Source organism: Miniopterus natalensis, chromosome 10 (genome assembly GCF_054644295.1).
Source record: "Miniopterus natalensis isolate mMinNat1 chromosome 10, mMinNat1.hap1, whole genome shotgun sequence".
In the NCBI taxonomy this organism is placed as follows: domain Eukaryota; kingdom Metazoa; phylum Chordata; class Mammalia; order Chiroptera; family Miniopteridae; genus Miniopterus; species Miniopterus natalensis.
In genome coordinates, this window is record NC_142090.1 from 12,453,099 (window position 1) to 12,468,152 (window position 15,054).

General features: G+C 43.6%; 1 protein-coding gene across 4 annotated transcripts in view; it reads right to left on the bottom strand.

Annotated features, from left to right (window-relative positions):
- The window catches only part of CALD1 (caldesmon 1), a 192,908-nt gene extending 180,056 nt beyond the window's left edge, over nt 1-12,852 (bottom strand). For 3 of the 4 annotated variants that reach the window (XM_016222193.2, XM_016222177.2, XM_087821009.1), the window contains exon 1: nt 12,343-12,852. The gene's annotated coding sequence lies outside the window, so the exon portion shown is untranslated. The remainder of the gene's footprint in view (nt 1-12,342) is intronic. The other variant, XM_016222161.2, reaches the window with a different exon arrangement.
- Between the last annotated feature and the right edge of the window lie 2,202 nt (nt 12,853-15,054).

Consider the following 15,054-nt stretch of genomic DNA (forward strand, 5'->3'; position numbering starts at 1 on the left):
GGTTTCTCAGGCTTCCACAGATAGGCCACAGTATGTGAAACTGCACTTCAGTGCGTCATTTCAGGGACCTCCTTTGACTTTTTGCAGGATTAGAACTTTGTATTGCGAAAGGCAGAACGTAAATGTCAAGGGCAAGTTCAAAAGGCTAAGTGACTTTTAGCTAAGCATTCCCTAGACCTAGAGGTTAGATGGAAGACCACCAGCAGTAGAATCTTTGGTACTTAGGGATTCAGAAAATATGGCATATGGGTTTCCACTATCCTTTTGAATTCGGGCATCTTATGGAGTGAATGGTGTTTCCCTCAAAATTCTTATGTTGAAGTCCTAACCCCAGTACCTCAGTGTGGCCTTATTTTGTGTATTTCAAAATGTGACCATATTTGGAGATAGGGTCTCTACAGAGGTAAAATAAGATTATTAGGAACGACCCTAATTTAATATGACCAGTGTCTTTATAAGAGGAGGAAATTTGGATATAGACACACATAGGGAGAATGCTACGAGAACATGAAGACAGCCATCTACAAGCCAAGAAGAGAAGTCTGGGACAGCCTCCCTCTGAGCACTCGGAAGAAACCAACTCTGCTGACACCTTGATGGTGGATCTCTAGCTTCCCGAACTGTGATGCAAGTTTGCATTGTTAAGCCACCCAGTTTGTGGTCCTTTGTTCCAGCAGCCCCAGGAAACTAATACCCCAGATGCAGTTTGAGCTAAGATGGGAGTTAGGAAAAATGGACCAGCATTTTTATAGTTTTTTCATTTCCGAGAAGACTACGCTATTCTTCTTTGCATTGCCCCCCAAAAAGTAGGCACCCCCTATGGCAGGATTGTATCGGCTGATCCTGGGTAAATAATTTCAATGTCACAGGCCTCAGTTCCTTTCCCCTCCATGAAGTTGGGTGCCAGGCCATGTTCTGAAGTCCCCACTGTGCCTGATTATTGAGGCAAAGGTCAAACTTAAATAGGAACGAAGCCTTATTGATAAACACTATGTCTGAGAATGGCTGGCCAGGCGAGGGGGACCCTCTGCGCGGAGAGGGATAGCCCTCAACTTCCCACCAAAACCTCACAGAATCAGCTCTGACTTGGCCTTTTGCATATCTGAGTTTGACGTAATCAAACACTAAAACAGCTTAATGTATTTGGACAAAGAGTTTAATCCTTCAGTGCCTAATTCCAGAATATCTCTCTTTGAACCGGGGAGAAGTTGTGAAACCTGCTTGTTAAAGTATCTCTGCTACCAGGGAAAAACCCACAGAAGTCTTTCTGCAGCTTTCTCCCTCTTTTTAAAACGGCTATAGGCCTGGATTCCCATCCCGCCGAACTCGGCCTTGAGTAATCTCTGGAGTCAGTGGTGGAAGAAACGGTTTTAGCCGCTTCCTTATATGGCAGGGAATGACAGTGCGCTGGCCTATGTGAACTGCAGCGTGGCTCTCTGACAAATTATAATGATTGGTTATGGAAAGCTCCTGCTCTGGTTTCCATCGCGTTCCCGAGGAGAGACACAGAACAGACAGCTATAGGGAAATGGAAGGAGTTGAAGTCAGGGAGCCCTGCTGAATCCAGCTCTGCCATTGGCCAGTTGTGTGACTCTGGGCGAGTTATCTAATTTGCTTTACCGCCCTGAGCTCCTTATCTTTAACCAGAATGGTGCCTGTCAAAGAGAGGTATGCCCTCAGGCAGCTGAGTGAGCGAGCTAATCCTCTCCACCATCTCTAACCTACAAGGGTTTGGGATAACTTTCAATTCCTCCCAAGTTCAGTACTTTTCTCCAGATAAGTCGATCTTCTTTTCTCTCCCTCTCTCATTTCAGGTCTAAAACACTAAAAACCAACATCACAATCCAGCCTCGGGTAAAATGAAACCCTTCCGTCATACTAGATAAAGGTTATTTAGAATATTCAGGGCAGCACAGATCCGATGATAAGGGGAGGGGAGAAAACGCTAGGGATGATGGAGGTTGCCTGGTTCTGCAGAGCAGAGCTGTCCAAGCCCCAGAGACAGACAGATTTCGTTAGAAAATGCTTATGCTGACCAGAAACAGGGGTTCCTATAACTGGTATCTATTGTCCAAGTTGGCTCCTTGTATCCCATCTATGTTATGACCATGAAGGAGGCAACTTGGGAGTGTGGCTAAGGGCATAGGGACTAAAGGGAGCCTCGAGCCTACAGGGAGCCTCCATAGGAAGTCACGGAAGATGATAGCTACTCATGTGCAAAGCAGTTTAGTGATATTATTTCTAATCCTTATAACACCTATAAAAGCTTGGAGTAAATACCCTTTTCATAGGTGAAGAGACAGGCTAGAAAATAGTAAGTCTGAGATTCAAACTCCATCTTCCTGATTCTAAAGTCTGTTCTCAAATAGGTCACACCCCCAGAGCCACACAGAAAGCCAGAGTTTCCATCAATTGGAGTAATTAGCGATGGACAGCATAGCGTGGTGGTTGAGCACGTGGACTCTGGAGCCAGGTTATCTGGGTTTGAATCTCGCCTCTGCCACTTAGGAGCTGTGTGACCTTAGATGTGTTATTTAACCAAGTTGTAATTTAGTTTCTTCAACTGTAAATTTTGTTCTTATGAAGAATATCGATTTGATTTTTATCTAATAAATACATATATGCTAATTAGCATGAGCCAGGTACTGTTCTGTGCACTCAGTAATGATATAATTCGAGAGGAATTGATGAGCTTACACATGAATATTGGCTTCAGCTTTCTTATCAAGAAGAAATTATGAACATTGATTCCTTTACTCTTTTAACTCACATAATAAGCACTTACTATGTGTGAGGCAAGGCACTTTTTTAGGCTCAAGTCACAGCCCAGAGAAACCCTCACAAGGTCCCTGGTTTCATGGTGCTTATGTTCTAGGAGTTTAAGAAGTAATAGATGAGTAAACAAATAAATATGCAATCATAAGCATACATTATGAATGCAAATAAGCAACAGAAGTGTTCTGATTGGCTCTCCTATGGAGAGGCTAATTTTACCAACTTGAAACCTTCGGGTCAGTGGTGTGTCAGTGAATATTTGACAACAAGCCCTGAGGGATTTGGAGGGGAAGGGAGACTGATTTGTGACATTTGCAAATTTCCATGGTATAAATGGTTGATCTCAAGCTCCCAATGTAACATCAATGAACAAAGAATTGGGGAAAAATTTCATTTGCACAGCATTCTATAGTATTTCCATCAGAGACACAATAGACATGACTGGCCTTGAGAGCATAGATAATAGTAAAGCATAGTAAAATAATTAGGATGGGATGAGTTTTGAGGATTTATTACCTTGGTTTTCAATGTTTTATTTTATGGTAAGTTTATATAATTTAAGTTTTTTTAAAAAGTTTAACAACTGGCTCTCAAAAGCTTAAAAATGTACCCATTGGCTTTTGGTAGCAGGCGTGAGCTGGCTCCGCACGCCACTGTCTAGGGTGCGTGGCCGGGGGCCAGTGTCAGGGGGAAAGGTGACTGAGTCAGTGTGGTGTCATTATGCAGGCGCGGATCCTGATCTAATTCCTTTTTAGCTGCTCTCCTCCAGCAAGCCCCGCTTTCGTGTACACAGTGGAAGCAGGGCTTTGTAAACCAAATAGCATCGGTACAAATATAGTAACAATCTGACATTTTTATTGTACCAGGTCGCTCAGGCAGAGATGCCTGTAGCTCTACAATCCGAGTGAATAGAATTTATGTGCTTGGTGCTCCGAATATGGTAGATTCTCCTGCAAAACACAGAGGATGTAACTCCTGACCACTGGATAAAGGAAGGCCCTAGAGACGGACTTTCTGTCCTGCAAAGGAAAGCCCCTCCCCTTTCCACGCCTCCTGTCTCTTAGGGCTCAAGTGGAGAACAGAGAAAAAGAAATCCCCTGTTTTTTCCTGGTAAGTTAAGTTTCTCAAGTAACATTTTAAGGACAGAACTACTTAAAGAGAAAGCCTGTCCTCATTCACCCTTCCCCCGAAGCCTAAATTTCACTTAGTAATGGTGCCTGGAACAGGAAGTGGAAATACCATGAGAAATTTTACTCTTGCCACATTTCCAGTGCTTTACAAAAGCAAACACTGGAAATCTCATCAGAAAGCACGACCTGACAGGGTTGATAGCTTCGTGCCCAAACCAAAGGAGCCCGGGAAGCGGGGGGATTTTCAGATGAGTGTTCTAGCCCTTCTGGGGAGACTTCGGCAAAACTGAGAATTTGAAATACACAGCTGCAACTTTTAGAAAGGAATTATTCAAAACTAAACAAGTAGGCTTCTGCTAGGGTGTGGGGGTGTCTCAGGGATGTATGTTTTCATAAAGCCCCTACACTTGGTTCTGATTAAGACACTGATTAGCCCTGGCCGGTGTGGCTCAGTGGTTAGGGCGTCGGCCCACACACCGAGGGGTCAAGGGTTAGACTCCCAGTCAAGGGCATGTACCCCTCTCTCTCCCCCTCCCTCCCTCCCTTCCACTTTCTCTAAAAATCAATGGGAAAAAATATCCTTGAGTGAGCATTAACAAACAAAAGACACTGGTTAAAATCTACTGGATGATTGGGCAAATAGGCTGCATTGTATAATCCCAATCCATGAAGTATTAAAATGGGATGTTCTCTCTTGCTAGCAGGAGAAATAATCTGGTGAGCTGAAAAGGTTAACAGCCTGGGATTTAGGAGTCTTATGTTCTGGAGCGACCTTTCCCACAAAGTAACTGGGTGACCTTGGTCAAGTCACTTGCTTTGTTCTTTCATTTAATAGATATTTTTTGGGTTTCTGTGATGTGCCAGGCAGTGGGTGTATGTTAATGAAAAAGATAGATGTTTCCTGCCTTTATGAATCTTACTGACATTTTAATCAAAGAAGCCTATAAATACATGTATAATTTTACTTGCTGTGGCTAGAAAAATGAAAAACAAACCACTGGCTCATTTTTTAAAATGATTTCTTGTTAAGATCACAAATGTCTTGCCCAGCCTTCCCACACACAATATAATTATTTGTTTTAGGTCATTGAGAAAACACAATAGCAAAAGCTACTATGAACTCAATAACTATGTAAAATAAATGAACATTTTACCATCATAATGCATCTATATAATTAGAAAAATAGTAGTACAATATTATGTAAGATGTGTTACTTAGTTTGTCAAAAATACTTGCTGCATATGTATGGATTTGTTTACCTCTTGCAGTAACTTTGTGGTCTCTTAGGGATCCAAGGGGCAGAGGTCAGAAACCTATCTATGGACCACACCACTAATATAAAATACATGGCACTTGAGCAGCAATGGCCCTTTTCTTCCACAACAGATGCCACTATCAGTGACAGCATTTTCTACCTCCGGTAAGCTTAGACTCAGCCTCAGAATCCTTCTCAACACAGTGTTCCAGAGGGTCACTACTAATTGTCTGGAGGTGGCAAATAGATGAACAATTAATTGCACTCCTGGGCTAAATGACTCCTAAGGTTCTGTCCATCTTTTTTTTTTCTTTCTTTTTTTAAAATAAATAAACCTATGAATCTATGTGTATTCAGCCCTACTGCCTTGAAAAACACAAATATCTTCTCCCCTCTTTACACAAAAATTCTCTAAATATTTGAAGACATCCATGTGGCCCCTACATTTTCTTTCCTTTGGGATAAACAGCTCCAGATCCCTTATCTGTTCCTCATATTCTGTTTCCTGACCCCTCTGGCCTTTGACGCTCAGCTCTGGATTCACATTTGTCAGTGCACCTCTAAAGAATGAGCCCAGGACAGGGCACGTTCTCTTACTCACTCATCTTAGCAGACAAGAAGACAGGTGTTCAGTGAATGAAAGATTACACTGCGAACATTGCTGAGAACTGACATTTTCACTGATTAAGAGTACACTAGCTTAGACCTGGCCAGCGTGGCTCAGTGGTTGGAGCATCCGCCTGTGCACCAAAGGGTCTCTGGTTTGGTTCCTGGTCAAGGGCATGTACCCGGATTGCAGGTTTGATCCCTGGCCCCAGCTGAGGCATGTGTAGGAGGCAACCAATTGATGTGTCTCTCTTACATGGATGTTTTTCTCTCTCCCTTTCCTCCCTTCCACTATCTCTAAAAAAAACCCAAAAAACAAAAAAACAATGGGAAAATATCCTCGGGTAAGGATTAACAAAAATTAAATTAAGTTAAAAAAGAGTACATTAGCTTTGATGCAATAAGCTTATTAAATATTGTGATTTACATTGAGACGTAGTTTTTATTTATTTTCATTTTAAAAAATTTTTTATTTTTAATATATTTTTATTGATTTTAGAGAGAGGAAGGGAGAGGGAGACCAAGAGCTAGAAACATCAATGATGGGAGAGTTATTGATTGGCTGCCTCCTGCACGCCCCCGACTGGGGAATCGAGCCTGCAATCTGGGCATGTGCCCCAACCGGGAATCGAACCTTGATCTCTTGGATCCCAGGTTGACGCTAAACCTCGGAGCCATGCCTGCTGGGCAGTAGTTTTTATTTATTAAAATTATTAAATCATTATTTATTGAATCTTAAAGATTGCCTTAGTTTGAGGGGAGCCATATCACATCTTTGACTCAAATGAAACTGCTTGCCAACAAAAACACCCAAGTGTTTTTCTTTAAAATCTTTCTAAAATGGATAATTCTTATCTTTTCAATTATCAGTAGTGTAAGCTTCCAGGCTAACCTCCCTCAAGATTGGTTTATAGGGCCTTGCCAAAGTGGTCATTAAGTACTCTACTCTATGACCCTGACATTGGGTGCTTGCTTCTCTAGGAATTTAGCAACACAAAAATTCAAATGATATTCACTGACAGCTGTTGGACATTTTAGCTAATTTGCCTTCCATGCCTAACTTTCTCTTCTAACTAGAATTGCCCACTGGGCTTTTTTCCTCCCCAGGGGTGACTACTGCTGCCAGACCCACTGGTAATTCATCCACAGGCATGCCAGTAAACTCTGATGTCCCCTAAGAAATTTGCCAAAGACAATAGTTATTAGCTCAACCAATCAGATCTCTTCTTTCAGAATTTGACCAGGAAGCACAGAAGGAATTTTCCAGTCTCTAGATCAGCAGAAAGAAGCAGCCACATGTTCTACAGCTGAGATATATTAATGGGAGCCCATAGATGTCGGCTGAGATCCTTTGACCCACCTTGATTCCAACCCTGCTCTCTTTGGACCCCGCTCCTAGCTTGGCTTCTGTGCTTGGATTTCCTCATGATTCCATCCCTTTATTAGTTCACTGTATCTTGTAATCCTGTCCCTTTACTTGAGCTAATGCAGCTATTTAACATAAGGGTCTATGTGTTCAGAGTACTGTGCCAAGTAAGCTCACATATGTCACTGTACCTGTCGGTACACTGCCTTGCTAAGCAAACACTTGGTTTCTAAGCCTCTGCCTGACTTCCGATTTTTGCTGTTTCTCTTTCACTCACACATTAGCCCCTGGTTGTATTTTATATCCATCTGGCTTAGACCTTCCCGACTCCAATGGAACTAATGTCCTTAATGCTCCCGGCCCCTGGCCCCTGGCCCCTGGCCCCCTTGGGTGCTTGGCCCTAGGCCTGCCCATCTTTAGCACATAGGTGAAATTTGCTGAGTTCCCCAGCTTGGGAATGTTACATGTGGGTGTAAAAGGAACTAATTACATATTCCTACTTAATCTGTCTCTCTCCAAGTGAGATGATTTCCTTAAAGTCAAGTGCTTTCATCCGCATTTTCACAGAACAATGCCAAAAGCCTCAGGAAATGATTAAAAGGCAATTTATCTTCACGTTATCCATCACTGATGTACATATATATTTTAAAAGGAAAGTTGTGTACTAAAATGAGTACTTACTAAGAACACCCAATTCACTTAAAATGTTGAAAAAAAATTATTCTCCTTCGACTATCCCCTCGTGGCTGAGTAGCAACCCTCTTATTAAGCTCTTGGTGCTCTCTCAGCACCGCCTCCCAGCAGCCTTTGCTGACTTCTCCACCCCCTACAAGCTCCCCAGAAAACTGCTTCTTCAGAGATAATCTTTCCTTTGAGATAGAAGCCACTCGAGGTCAGCTCCTTCTATATATCTGTGTATTTACATCACCCTTTCTTCCTTCCAAAGAAGCAGGGAAACTAGAAAGAACACCTCTGCTCATGTTCTCATTCCTGCACCTTTGTCTCCAGTGGAAACAAAAGTGGTCTACCACTCCCACTCCAACCGCCCCCAGCTCAAGGGTTTCTCTCCCTGGTCAATCACAAAGAGTGGGTTCAGCCCTGGTCAATCACAAAGAGTGGGTTCAGACTGGTTGAGTGTCGTCCCATGCATAGAAAGGTCGCAGGTTCGATTCCTGGTCAGGGCGCATGCCCAGGTTGCTGCCTTGATCACCGGTTGTGGTGCATGTAGGAGGCAGCCGATCAATGTTTCTCTCTCCCTCTCTCCCTCTCCCTTTTTCTCTCTCTTAAAAAAAAAAAATCAATAAGAACATATTACAAAAAAAAAAAAAAAGAGTGGGTTCCTAAAGGACTATCAGGATTTAGAGTTGTTACAGACTCTCAAAGGTCTCCATAACAACAATAATAGAGACAAGAACAGCTGGCAGCGCCAGCCCCATCGCCTCTTGGCCGTGGGCACCCTTTCCGTTTCGCCTCCTCTCGCAGCACGCACCCTCCGCCAGCCAACTGTGAGTTTGGGGGTGAGCAGCAGAATGGCTCTTGAGCACAAAAATGGCTCTAACGTCGACTGCGGCTGCTCTAACTTTCTCCCTCTGCCTCGCACAGTGAAGAGGCTTTCCCCTATCTCGAACACATCCGGGCTTGACCCTTCTGCTGTTCTAGGGCCCCGTCCTAGAGCTGGGCCGTTGCAAGTTGTCAGTGTCGGCTCAGGAAAGTCCCACTTTGGCCTGCGGGTGGAGAAGCTAGGGAAGGCGGTAGAGGTAGAGGACCGGGGGTAGACAAGTTAAGGGTGCCGCCGGTAGTCAGTTACAGGAGAGCCAACTGGGGATACTAGAGGCTGAAGCAAACAGAGGTGAGAGGCCAGATCCATGGAGCAGTCTGGTCTCAATACCAACAGGAACCACCGCCAGGTGCTCCTGATTATCTCGCCCTCCCTGCAAGGCCCGGGCTTGACATGCCGGGATTAGTTCCATGCTTTTGGCTGGAGGCAGAGAAGCTGCCTCATTTACTAAGGCCTTTCTGTTGTCAGCACCTTGTCATCGGTCTTCTACTCAACTGAATCTTCAGATTTCCTGATTCCTGGGTATGGCCTTGCACCACTGGAGGCCCATCTTATTCTGTCCCCTGATACTTGTGTCTTTTTGTCTTTGATTATCAAAGCCAAAATTAAGACAACATTGGGGTGGACCTAAGTATCCCCTGGAGTCTGGGCTCAGAGTTCTAGTAAGAACTAGGATCCAGAAGGTACCATGCAAGTATCCTCAAATATGAGGAAGGAGCAGATAATGAGGGATGCTAGGTAAGAAGTGGGGGTGAGGCCAGCCAAGAGGACTCAAATTGCAAGATGGGGCCTCATCTCGTTGGGACATCTAAACTACTGTGGGAGGCAGAGGAAGCGTAAGAATGCCCATTCTACAGCTGAGGTAGAAGAGCGGATGGCTTCCTCCTCAAGGGTCTGGGCTATTTAAGTAGGGGAACCAGTATGGAGACTGAGCTCTCATGAGCAGTGTTCAAGAGTTAAGCCTGAACTACAAGTATCTCTTTAAATTACCCAACTTCTGAGAACCTATGGGCTTCTCTCCAATAACAAACTTGGATGAGCCTGACAGATGAGGGACTTTCAGTAAGGAGCTAATGGTTCTATTTTCAGGCTCCGAGAGAATTTACCCAGAAAACTCTGTTTGAAAGTCTAAAAATTCTTTGGCAGCATCCTTCTAACCTCCTCCTTAGTCCTACCATATTATTTGCATACCACTTTGTCAGCGTTTTCCCCTGTCCCCCCACCACGGCCTCACCCCACAGCATTTCTGAGACACGTGATAGATTGCAGGCAGATGGGGACCAAGCTAATCCCTTTTCATGCCCATCTATAAGTCACTTGTTTGTCTTGCTGAAAAATGACTAGTAAACATACTACCGTGAAAATGACAAGTAGAGACAACTACATGTGTTTTTAAGAAAAGGCCTACTGAGATGCCTTTTACTTATCAGAACAGAGGCTACCCAGGCTGGATTCTGGAACTTTACACGGTTGGACTAAGGACCAACCTATTGCCCCAGAGCAGAAGATTGCCAGGCCAGTCACAGGAGCCAGTTAGAATTATTAATAGCGTCACTGTCAGGGCATGCTTATATTATCTCATTTAAATCTTTGCATTTTAAGCCTGGTTCTCCTCTTTAATGAAAGAATTGTATCTGTTTAAAGCAAGCTTTTTATCTGAATTATTTAAGTTGCCCGTTTCTGTTGGCTTTGAACAATGGAAACAACCCACCACATTGCCTATGCCTTAATCCATTGTACATTCCTGGTGTGTGTGCCATTGTATTTCTCTTTATTAAATGATTTTAATAAAGTGAAAATTCTTGCACTGTGGTTCCACTGTGCTCTGTTTACCTCCCTGTTTGCGGAGATGAGTTCTAGCTAATATTCAACAGGAGGAAAGTGGCGCGAAGAGTTGCCTACAGTTCAACATAAAGTAAAATACCAAGTCCCTTTGCTCCATCACTAGATAGAGTAAAACACTTAAAGCATTATTTCAAAAAGTGTGTTTTTGTAGTTGCTGGGGCGTGGGGAGTGCATGAGGAGAGGAGAGAGTGGTGGTAGCAAAGTCTGAACTTTCAGGGATTTGGAGATGTTGGTCTCAAAATGGAATTTATCCTCGGATCCCAAGATTATAGATTTCCTTCCAAACTGCATTCCCTACATGGTTTAGAGAACAGTTGAAAAAGAAATTGCTCTCCATATTTTGATTGACATGAAAAACACTGTGGAAATAGTTTGGAACTTGATCTCTTCGAGGGAAGGACGGTAACCAAACTAGAGCTCTTGCCTGCAGCCTTTCTCTCACACTTACTCAGAACTGTTCCAGGAAAAGAAATTCACAGGGAATTCTGTTATCATATATCACTTCTGGAAGGAGAGAGAGGCATTCTCGAGAAAATTATCCCCTAACTTCTAAATACAAAGGGAAAAGATGATTTAATGAATCTCAACACAGAACCATCTCTCTCCGTAGGATAAAATCAAACTGGGCCAGTCGTTTGGAGCTGGAAATCTTGACTATCCAGATTGATTTTAAAAATTATCATATTTGCCCTCCTTGCCGCATGCCCCCTAGTCTTCACTTCAGTGCTAGTCCTGCCTGTCTGGTTTTGTCAAACACAGTAGAAAGACTGTACTATTTCAGCTTACAAGTCCATCTGCATAGCCTTGTTAACAGGAGGGATCTAAGGAGACCAAGTACTTCTTTTGACCATGTATTGCTGCAGCACTAAAGCCCCCCCACCCCTTACAATCAACTCTTTTTAAAAGGAATTCCAGGCTACTACCGACCAGCTGCCTTGTACTACTGTTGGAGATGCCCAAATATGTCTGACTGTCTTGAAATGAGACTGTGCCCTCCTTTTCTGGAACACACTTGTAACCTACAACTTTTCAAATAATTGAGTCACACTCGGGCACACTTTCAAACAGAAAATAAGATTTCTCAAGAAATAGTTTGGTGGGATGTTAAAAGTGATTTCTAAAAACACACCCACCACTACATGCATTCTCTCATTATTAGGTTTTATAGGAAACAGATCGTGGTAGGCATCTTCTGTCTTAGCAAATATCAGATTGGTTACATTAACCCAGCCAGTGCTCAACGCTAGTGCTCTTATACTTCTGACCGTCTTTCCTGGCAGCTCTAGAAGCCTAGTCTCCAATATGCGTAGCAGAAGTAAATGTAAATGCCTTTGGTTAAAAAGCATCACTTTTTGGCTTCTCATCAACCTAAAAAGTTGTCGTTAAAAGCAAAACCTCTTTAAATCCCTGGTAATAAAAGATGCAGGAGGGACGACGGTGTGGGCAGACTGGCACAGCAGGCTACTGACACCGGCGTATGGCCATCAGGTATAGCCCCCATCGCACTCCTCCTAAACAAAAGGCTACTCTCATCAAAGTGGCCGGGGGTCCCTGCACATACGCCTCCATCCGATCTCTCCCCTCGTCCCAGCTCAAAGAACAAAACTTGAAATCTCATCCTGTTTGTCTTCCGGGCACATCTGCAGGGCAGCGAGGCGCAGTCTGGCTCTGAGACTTTGCATGGCTTATTGGCTTTTACAGTCTTGCATCTCCGGCTACCTTGGCCAGGAATGTTGAGTGAAACCCGGAGGGAGAAAGTCCCCAGCCTCTCTGGAAGAGATTAAAAGAAAGTCGTCTGTGCCTTACCTCATAGGCTGCAACTTCTTCCCGGGGACTAGGTCGGAGAGGAAGGACCGATTTCTTTCAGCAGGAGCACAGCGAGAGGGCAGGCAGGCAGGCAGCGTAACACACACTGCTCTATTCAATAAAACTGCAGCCCGCCCTTCCTTGGCCCCTCCCAGAAGTCCGTGCTAAGTGAACACACATCCCCTGTGTTTACAGTCGGCAGTCAGTGGTATGCATTGTCCTGTAGGTTTTTCTAATAGGCAGCCAATGACGACACCTCGGCCGAGGTGGATGTAGCCTGCCCGTGGAGATGCCTGTCATTCCCTAGGCATGCTCAGGAAATCACTCATCAGAAAAACCAAGACCTAAAAAGCTCAGAAACTGCGTGCAGGCTGCCAAAACCAGCCTGCTCCATGCCCTTTTTTGGCTATCCTTAGCAGGGCCTCTGGAAGTGCATCCATTGTCAGGAACAATCATAAGAAATGTTAATCTTGGAGAGAGAGGCTGTCTTGTAGAACACAAATGGAACTTTAAAAAGAAAGCACAGTCGATGAAGCTAAAAGTTAACAGCCCCTAAGTTTATTGCGGGTGGAGGTGGGGGTGGGGGTGGGGGTGGGGAAGGCTTTTTAATTGAGGGAGCCTTAATAGTGTATTTCTTGTAAAAGCAGTTGTAAATACAAAATGAAATAAAAAATCGTTATGTAATTTTAAAGCCTGAAATGACTGGGACCCAGGTCTGGTGTACAGACTAAGTTCTAACCCCAAGAGAGGCACAGCCCCCTAAAATGCGTCTGCGCTTCTTATGAAAACAACTGACCAAAACAACCAGGGTCTTGTTTAGCAGGTAATGTTTGCCAGAATAAGTGTAGCACCAGAAACTGGACTAGGTAGGGTCGTATGGGCTTGGCTGTCCTCACTGGTTTTCCACATCACCTCCCTCTCCCCTCCCCCTTTGTTTCCTCAGATTTGTCAATGGGGAGATATTGCAAGAAAGTGTGCACAACAGAGAGGGCATGGAGACACCCAGCACTTAATTTGGAGATGCTGTAGATGAATGCATAAGCCCACAGAGATGACACTGACGTTCTAGTGACTTCTTGAAAGTACTCCAACCAACTCTGCACTGGTATGGTAGGGTGCATGCTGTAAGAGGGTCAGGATTAGGAGACACTGAATTACAATAAAGTTAACGGGCCCACGTGCATTCAGTCTGCGGTCTTGTACTATTAAAATACAGAATTCACTCCATTAGTACTTTATTCAACAACAACGAAAAATTATGAGCACTTACTATTTGTTGGGCCTGGGGCCAGGTGCTAGATTTATGCCTTATTATTGCTATGTGTTTGGAGACTATTTCATCACTGACAAAGAAGAGTTAAAATATTTTCCTTGGCCAATTACAAGTCCAGAAGCTTGGTCTTCAAAAACCTGAAGTTTTACTGTGTAAGCCCTTTCCCTATTTATGAAAACCCGACTTAGGAATGATCTCTACTTAGGAAAAAGTCTCTTGACCTTTGTGTCTCATTCAGAAGAATGAGAAGTGACTGGTCCAAATGGGTGATGTCCTTCAGCCCTCCAGCATGAATAAGTTACCCAGAGGCATCTGTGTCAATCTGAGACTCATCTTTCTCTTGGGAAGGCTACTCTGTCCCCTCTCCCTAGCTGCTACTGCAGTACAGCCTAAAAAAGCTACAGTGAAGGCTGCCAGGCAGAGGGAGAGGTGGGCTGCAGGCATCCCAAGTTAGAACTCAGAAGGCACTTTCCCAGAGAAACAAAATAAATAGTGGCTGGTGGGAATGGTACAGTCAATGCCACGTTTCGAGTACACTGTGGCTCAACCAGGCACTTGTGGAGCACCATCATTTATAACATCATTGCTATGGGAAAATGTCTTCTGATCCCAAATAAATGACTTGCAAAGAAACTTTGAGAACACAGCTTTACTGCTGGGGATGGCTTATACCTGGACAGGTTGTTAAAGTAGAATATATACTTCATAGTCTGGTAAACTGCTGAGCTTGAAGACACTGTAGGGCAGACATCAATGAGTTCCGAAAGCAACTCAGTCAGTGACGTCTGGGTGAAGATGAGACCTGTGTCCGCAGATGTTTGGGGCCCTGTGTCTCCAGGCAGTGTGGTCCATAGCTCAGCAAAGCCTGTTTTAACGTGCTGTGTTACACGGCCACTGCTGATTATATCCTAAGCAGCATTCTCCCTGCCTGTATGAGTAATGCCCTTCGGTTGTACAACATCAGGGCGTAATTTGCAATCTATGAATAAAATAAGTACCAGCTTCCCAGAGGAAAGAAAAGTTACGCTACAAATGGGGAAAATCTTATCAGCAGGAAACATGAAAAGGACATGCATTTTATATGGTTTTTAGAAGATAAATGGAGAAATATTTTTGGGTTTATGTTTTTAGAAAAGAGAAGTATGTTTCCCTAGATAAATTCTAAATACCTCATATGCAGGGTATAGTGGATGAGCAACCATTCAGCCTATTTTGTGTATTTGAAAATAGACTTATTGAGGAGGAATTATAGAGTTGGAAGAATAATTTAGCAAATTTTATGTAATATGCACCATAATATAGAAACATTATTTTTCATTGTCTGTTTTACATTTTTTAAAAATTAAACAAGAATTTAAAAAGAAAGGAAAGGGAATAAAGAGAAAGAAAAAGATCAATGTTGCCAATTTCTGCCATGGGAAATGACTCTCACAGTACTT